Source organism: Cavia porcellus, unplaced genomic scaffold (assembly GCF_034190915.1).
Source record: "Cavia porcellus strain 051 isolate PalLab524CR breed Dunkin Hartley unplaced genomic scaffold, mCavPor4.1 scaffold_15, whole genome shotgun sequence".
NCBI lineage: Eukaryota > Metazoa > Chordata > Mammalia > Rodentia > Caviidae > Cavia > Cavia porcellus.
In genome coordinates this window covers 20678322-20687022 of record NW_026947498.1, presented here as the reverse complement: position 1 = coordinate 20687022, position 8701 = coordinate 20678322, and the positions used below count along the sequence as shown (strand labels likewise).

The 8701-nt window shown below is 37.5% G+C and overlaps 1 pseudogene; it reads right to left on the bottom strand.

The window, feature by feature from the left end:
• Positions 1-5301: 5301 nt before the first annotated feature.
• LOC100732013 (histone-binding protein RBBP4-like) lies at positions 5302-6442 on the bottom strand (annotated as a pseudogene).
• Positions 6443-8701: the final 2259 nt, after the last annotated feature.

The following is an 8701-nucleotide window of genomic DNA, read 5'->3' as shown; positions in this document are numbered from 1 at the left end:
GGATATATTACTTGTTGTTCCATATGAATCAATCATGTAAGATAGAATGGTTATCTTGTAAAATGAGTTACATAGAATTTAATGGGTCCAACTGAATGAAGATGTCTTGTGCTCTGGGTGACTGATTTGGGGGTGGCAGTGCTCAACGTATGTACCATAGTTGTCCTCTGGTGGTTGTGTTTTGAAATTTTTTTTCTCGTTAAAATAAAATGGATTTGAGAAGAAAAATAAAACTAGAATTTAATGGGTCCATACTAAATTTCTGAATTAGTAGTAAAGACAATAACTGTAAAGTATCACCAGAGGGCGCTCTGGTACTTTGAACGATTAGTAACTTGGCAGGCAACAGGAGTGCAAAGATATTGATTTCAGGTACAAATTGGCTTTTCTATAGTCACTAAACATCAGATCTGAAAGATTTTATTTAGCAAGTGTTTTGGAATTTTAAGAGTAAAGAGTTTTTCTCGATAAAACATAGTAAATAATAAATAAATAAAACAATACTTTTCACTAAAAGAAATGAGTTTTCTTTAAAATCTATATTCCTTTGCTAATATTTTATTAGATATATATTTTGGAGATACCTGTCAGTTCAAGGATTGGTACTGTTGAGTTAGAACTACAGAGAACCAATACTGGGTACACATTTGGCCATGTGGTGTTCAAATCCAGTTTTGGCCTGCCTAGTCATTTGCCTCTTTGATGTGAAGTTTTCGAGCTTGCTTTAGTTACTTCACACGTTATGGAGCCTCCATCCAACCTGCGGTTAGGACTGAAAAATGTAATCCTGTGACTCAGGCAGGCACTGGCATACAGGTTCTCTGCCTCTTTTATGTTGTTTTGCCTTTTCTTTTGGGGCATGATTTCACTCATGAATACACAGAATTTTAGGTAAACTGAGCACATTTTTAAAGAAGATAAGCAATTTGATTTTGCTCTTAAAAGTATGTGTTTTAAAATTTGCTGAGCACTCTGAATTCAGTTGACATTAGTGGATATGGAACAGCACAAGCCATGGACTGACACGCCTGCCATTTCTTCTACTCCGTGTTAGCTGGGGAGTTGGCAAGGCAGGACCCTGTCAGGTCTCTGAGAGCCTGTCAAGTCCTAGCCTGTGCTGAATTTCTTTGCAATAAGGTAATTCCATACCCTTATTGCTTGGAAACTGGTTTTCAATTCCAAATTCTTGTTGCAATCGAGTTTTGTTCTTACATGTAGGTGTAGGAGGGTTTTTGCCTCTGTCAGAAGTTCAGTTTATGTGTTAGTGAATTAGCCCACAGCTATTGTGTATGTTATGATTATGCTATGCTATCTTATGTTATATCATATTATATTATGATTTTCTGCCTGCTTTGCTGAACAAAGACAAACATCACCCTCCATTGATTAAGGAAAAATCATAGGATGACATACCAACTATTAGTTGGAAAGAGAAGTCATGCAGAGTAGGGAGCTGGCAACTCCCTTCCTCTGGCCAGGACCTGTCTGCTTTCTTGCAATGAATTCATCTGCTGTTGGAGAAAGGGGTTTGGATACACTAGGCTAACAAATTCATTAAGGAGGAAAATAAGTTCATTACTGTGTTGTTAAAGCTCTCTGTGTGGGAGGAAAGTATTTGTGGAGCACAGAAAAGGTGGAAATTGGCAATCATTGTTATTTTCTTACAAGAAAAAAGCTAAGGAAAACAAAATTATTGTTAAAAGAAACTTGCTATTCAGGTTGATAGTGTTTTCTCCAACAGTTGTGGCCAACAGGTCAGGAAGTCAAATTGGGATTTCAGAGTTTGTGGACTTTGTATATGCGTTTAGTTTCTTTGCAAATAAAGCCTGAGAGTTACATTCTAATTTAGAGTTGATCATTAGCAAAACTGGGTATGATAAATCCTACAAGCTTGCTACTTATTGTTACTAATAGTTCTACTTAGCAACTGTAAGAAGAGTAAAAGGTAGCTATAGTTTTTCGAAGAATCAATATACCACAACTATACAGCAGTCTGTGTTTGTTTTGGTTGATACATTTGTAAATGGAATGTCAACTCTGAAACCCAAAAGTAAATATAAATTTTACATTTTTCTTTCAATCTATGCACATTTTTCAGAATTTCGGGAGAAATAAATGTTCTAAAACCAGAACATGACTTTGTATTATTTTTACCAAAACATCATCTCCCAAGTCAAATACTAAAATAATAAACAACTTTAAAAATTGGTCAGAAGTAAATTTATTAAAGCTGAATGCTCATGAGGGAAAAACAGGAGTCAAAGGATTAGTAGCCTGCCACTATTTCTTTTTCCAGGTTATTGGTCTCGAAGGTAGAAAGTGTCAGCCCTAAGAAGCTATTTGTGGTTTAAAAAAAAATCACATTTCAAGGGATTACTTTAGGGTCAAAATAATATTATTATTGCAGGTTGAAAATGATTGCTTTGTGCATATCTAGGCATTTTTGATATTTGTGATTAAGAAAACTGGCTGAAGCCAAGGAAAAAGCACTTGACATCATGGTACTTATAATGCTTTTTATAGCTGGACAACTATGCACAGTGACTTCAGGTAACCATGGTGCTTCCCTATGCATGAAATCTTTGAGTGCAATTAAAAAATAGGGAATAAGTGGCACAGAAGCAAGTAGCTAATCCAGCTAATAAATCACTTTATAAAGCTGGATACCTTGGTATTATCATTGCCCTTGTCCTTTCTGTCCTTCTCAGTTCCTTCTTAGTTCTCTCTGCTAGTATGAAATTTTGCCTATCTCTCTCCTCAAACTACTGTAACAACCTTCTCAATATTTTCTCCCATTTTTCTTTGCAGTTCCTTCTCCCAACAATTATATAAGCTCCCTGCTGAAAGCCTTTGTTTTCACATCTCCGATGATTATGGTGAGCACTAGGGTCTATTTTATTCTGTGTTGGGTTAAGACCTTCACCAACAGTCAGGACACAGCCCCACAGAAAAGACAGTGTTAGGGGTGGTAGGTTATCAGTCTACAACGAAGCAACTCAAGGTTCGTGAAGAAGCTGCCAGCATCCAAGAAGACTAGATTCCTGATGATGGCACTGTGACAAGGGTCCACTCATCTGCATGGGTTTCAGTGGGGAAGATCAGGAGAAGGCTGGAGATGCTGTGGACACTGAGTACCAAGTACATTGGGCAATGGTTAGAAATAGGAGAACTAAACCCAGAGCCATATCCATGCCAGTGGATGTGGGATAAGCAGTTGACTTCTTTTTTTCTGAGAAATTCTCCAAGGTTAAACCCACTAGTTCTATGGAACAAGATTAAGAAAGATTTACTCCATTTTCTAAAGTCACCATTACCAAAAAGTTGAACATGTGAGTTTTGTGAGATAATTCCAGAAATCCATTAAAGATAATCTAAATCAGATTATAAACATCTCACTCTTGAAATCATATTTTTTTTTATGCCAGGAATTGAAGTCAGGACCTTAAACTTGCCATGCAGCCATATATAACGCTGAGCTATATCCCCAACCCCTGGAAATTGTACTTTAAGCAAGTTTTTTGGGTGATTCTTATACATCCAGTTTGGCACAGCTACTGGGAATCAGTGAGTCAGAGGGAGAGGTAGAAATCAACATTTCTCACAAGGCTTCTGCTACCTAGTACCCATTCTGTAGCAAAGGTCTTAGTTTCTTTATTGCTGAGACAAGATAACTGACATGCACAATTTAAAGGAGAAAAGATTCATTTTGGCTCACAATTTCAGAAACTTTAGTCCATGGTCAGCAGGCTCCAGGGCAGAAACAACATCATGGGACAGTCTGGTGAAGGAAAGTAGCTCGTATCATGGTGCCCAAGAGGCTGAGAGTGAAGGGAAGTACTGAGGAGGGCGGTACAACCTTCTAGATCATTGTCGCAGGGACCTCCTAACAGTAAGTCAGCTATAGCACCCCATAATCCAATGGCTTTCCAAACACAAGAAGTTTGGGGGGCCATTTTATCATTTATTTATTTAATGTAGAAAAGCAATTTATTCCATTATAGGTGCATATATAGTTAGTCATGGAGAGTAACAGGCCTGCCAATGAAACAGGTCATGGATGGAGATGGTATTAAAAACAATGATCAAGGACTCATTCCAAAAAAAAAAGAAACTGATCAAAGATTAATTTTAAAACAAATACAAACTATCAAATCACTCTTCTCAACTTGGCAGTCTACCTGAGGTACAACTGTAAGGTAAAAACATACATCTTTACAATTTGGTGGTCCCAAGTTAAAACAACAGACAAGCCAATAAAAACCATTTCACAGAAAGGGAAGGAATAATACGAAAATTGCTCAAGAAATACACTAATATAACAACAAACAACAACAACAAAAATATGCTAACAAGCAAAAACTTTTGGAAAGGAGGAACATGTAGCTTTGACTTAACCAAAAGGAGACTGCAATAAAGGACTTAAAAACAATCCAAAATTGCTACCATAATATATCTTGCTATTTGGAAATAGTTTCTCTTGTCATCAGACTTAACATAAGCAAACAGAATAAAACTTAACACGACAAAATAATGGGAATGATATAGGGCTTCAAAACAAGACCATAACCCTCAGAAGGAGGTGTCCCCTAGATGCCACATTGTATACCACTCTCCTCTGAACCTATGACCAGACCCCTGGCCCTAAACCTGCAATGTCAGTGAAACACCAAAGCACCACAAGCATGCAATGCATTTCACCTCCATAGCTGTCATCACAGCCTGTGTTTCTCCAGACAAACCAGTCACTTATGGGGGGGCTTGGGGGACTGGTACTTCTTCTTTGCCAGCCCACATACCGGAAGGGACTGGAGTCTGGCTGTTACCCGTCTGGCAGCAGTCCCTGCATGGTGCTGGTTCCCAGACTGGGCTTGCTTCCTGGTGTGGCCTTGTTCTCTCTCCCCCAAGTCCACAAATGGCACTGGCTCATGGGTAGAGTCTTGGGTCTGGCTGTTTCCAGTCTGGCAGCTGCCTGCTCATGGTGCTGGTTCCCAGACTGGAGATATATCTTAAAAAGAAAAATAATCACACATTTTAACCATCTCCCCCTTTTAAAGCTACTTTAGACATGAGTTTGTTAGTAGAAAATTCCTAAATAAAATTTAAATCTAAGGTTGTGGTTTTGCTGAGTCAGGTACCCCAGTTAATATTTAGAAAATACCCATATTTGGGGCCAATAGTAATATTGGAGGTACCTATAATGGAGGGGTAGATGGACAAAGTCTGTATGTCTCTTGAACTGTAAAATCAATTGTGGAAATGAGAAGAAAACAGGGGACTCTAAAATCATAAGTGCAGATATATCTAGGATCCTAGTCCTTCTGGATCCACTCCATACTTCCTTCAGAGTCTTCGTAATTATAAATATCCTCTTCCATCTGCCATACTTGCATTATGTTGTCTTCTGATGCATACAATCACCCAAGGTTCATTGAGTTTTCAGGAAAAATCAGATATCTTGACAGTGTGACTGCTATGAATGAACAATAACTCTGTTAGACTATCTTCTGCATCGTCTGGAGATTGGTCTTCTCCAATTTCACTTAAATCCCAGACATTCAGTCTCTAATGAGTTGACCACTGAACCTGAAATATTTCACCCTTGTGATGTGATTCTAAGGTATGTAATTTAAGTTTCAGATTTCTTAGATTCCACAAAATGACAGTCTTGCAGTTGTTCCTGTGGCAAGAACAAATCCACTACAAGGACTAAAAGAGAGAGAGAGAGAGTTCACCTCTGCATTGTGAGCATCAACTGAGTGGGTTGCTTTGGAAATGTTGTTTGACCAAGTATCTCATATTGTAAGTTTCTGGTCATCAGCAACTGATCCAAATACAGAGTCATGGAGCAGATGCCGGGAAACATCTTCTACTACTGTTGTATGCCCTGTAAAGATGATCTTCTCATTCACCACTGGAACAGCACTGGCAGATGTTATGGTCATTGGAAGCATTAAGTACATGCCCACTAAGACATGGGTTACAAGAAAGCCCATAATCTTCCTTCTGATGTCTGCAGAGATGCAAGTCTGGGTTCTGCTCTGCAGAGGGGACTGATTTGTATAATTAAAAACAAGAATGTCACTGGGTGGAGTCTTTGTTGCAATGGTTGATCTTGATTTCTATTCCAGTTTTCCCACGAACAGAGCCAAACTTTTAAATTCTTCTTTCTCATTGTCATAGTGTGATACATCAAACTGGGGATCATCACTGGGGAGCTGTCTGCTGGCTATCACAAGGCAATTTTGTTCATCTGATATGTGTATTTCCAGGATAAGTCGATCAATGCTGAACTCTTTCCCTTCTGGTCTGGTTATATCTGGAAGCTACTGTGCTGTTAGGCTGGGCCTCTGCAGAGCGTGGGTCATCAATCACCAAGTCATGAAGAAAGTTTGTTTCCATATCTTGTATTCCTCATGATCACACATGCTTCCACTGTGTCATAAAAGCTGCTTCCTAGTCAGAGGGGCAGGAGAGCTGGGAGGACCCTGGTGCTGAATGACATGAGAGGATCCAGGAGGAGGATACTTGTTCTGAGGCATTTTGGATTCAAAATATAGCACCATTCATTTTTGTGGGTTCTGCTATCCTTCGTTGTTGATGAACTCATCTACTTCTTTACATTTACTCATATTTTTTCTTTGATTTGAATGCCATTTCATGCCTTATTCAGTTTGAACAAAATCCCATATTTGCATTAAGACCCACTGGCTGTTCCTCAGTTTTTCTTGATTCTGGTAACATAATTTAATTGTTTCTTTTATGTTCCTATATGTATATTAAATTTATAGCTAGGTCAAGCTATTCTGTGTTACAAACTGAAGCATATGACTTTGTAATCAGAATTGTCCTAGATTATCTAAGATATTTGATTACTTCTTTTAGAACCAAACAACCAAAAATGAACCATGGAGACTATATTATCTCATTTTCCATAAAAAATTTGTTTATACTACCACACATATTAAAATCCAGTAAGATACAACATGATAGAACCAGTGGAAACAGAAGAACAAAAGCATGGTAGGACTTCGAAACAAGATGATATTAAATCAGCAATGGCTATCATAATGTCTCGTTTGCTTCAAAATAGCTGTTCATACCATCACACAAAATAAAATCAAACAAAACAAAATAAAACCATTCCGACTAGTGAATGAAAACATTATAAGGCTTCAAAGCCTTATAAAGCAATGTAATGTAATGTAATGTAATGTAATGTAATGGGGCAAAGCAATATAATGGAGAATCATGATTACCATAAAATCTTACATACTCTTACCATTTCTTATCTAGGGAGACTATATGGTATTTATACATGTGAGTTTGATTTATTTTGCTTATGACTATAGTCTCAAGTTGCATCCATTTATTTATAAATATCTCAATGTGATCATTCTTTGTAGCTGAGTAGTACTCCATGGTATAAAAATACCGCAACTTTTTTATCCATTCCTCAGTTGATGGACACTTAGGTTGTTTCCAAGATCTGGCTATTAAAAATTGTGCTGTTATAAACATGGTGCACATATATCACTGTGGTATGATGTTTTCAGTTCTTCTGGGAGTATGCCTAGAAGTGGAATAGTTGGGTCAAATGGAACTTCCAATCCCAGCTTTTTGAGGAATCTCCAGAATGACCTCCACAGTGGTTGCACCAGTCTACACTCCCACCAACAGTGCAGGAGCATTCCTTTTTCCCCACAGCCTCTCCAGCATTTGTTGTTGGTAGTTTTCTTGATCCTGGCCATTCTTTCTGGAGTGAGATGGAATGTCAGTGTTGTTTTAATTTGCATTTCTCTAATGATTAATGATGATGAACATTTTTCATGTATTTATTTGCCATTTGTATTTCTTCATCTGAGAATTGTGTATTCATCTCAGATGCCCATTTTTGGATTGGGTCTTTGAATTTTGGGGATTTGATTTTTTTTAATTTTTTATGTTTTAGACAAAAGTCCTTTGTCTGAGGGACAGTTCACTAAAATTTTGTCTCTTGTGGGTTTTCTTTTCACTATGCTGGAGATTTCATTTGACATGCAGACACTTTTTAATAGGATGTGATCCCAGTTATTGATTCTGGGAAGTATTTCCTGTGCAGTTTGATTCCTATTTATGAATTCTCTACCTACCCTTATATCTTCAAGAATTTTACCTAATTTGTCTTCCAACAAATTTAGTGTTTTATGTTTTAATATTTAGATCTTTGACCCATTTAGATATTAGTTTAGTACATGGTGATAGGCATGGGTCTAGTTTTAGTTTTCAGCATAAGGAGAGCCAGTTTTTCCAGCACCATTTATTAAAGAGACTGTCGTACGTACAGTGAATGTTTGGCCCTTTATCAGATAATGTGGTTGAGTGTGTTTGTAGTTGTTGTTGTATCTTGTAATCTATTCCATTGATCTTCAGATCTGTTTTTATTCCAGTACTATGTTGATTTTATTGCAGTAGCTTTGTAGTATAACTTCAAGTCAGGGATTGTGATGCCTCCTGCCTTGCCTTTGCTATTTTAGAATTCTTCTGGTTCCAGATGAATTTTAGGAGTGATTTCTCTAGATCTATGAGGTATGTTGATGATATTTTCATTGGGATTGCAATAAATCTGTGTAACAGTTTTGGAAGAATGATCATTTTCACAATATTTATTCTTCCTATCCATGAGCAAGGGGTGTCTTTCCATTTTCTGAGATCCTCTTCGATT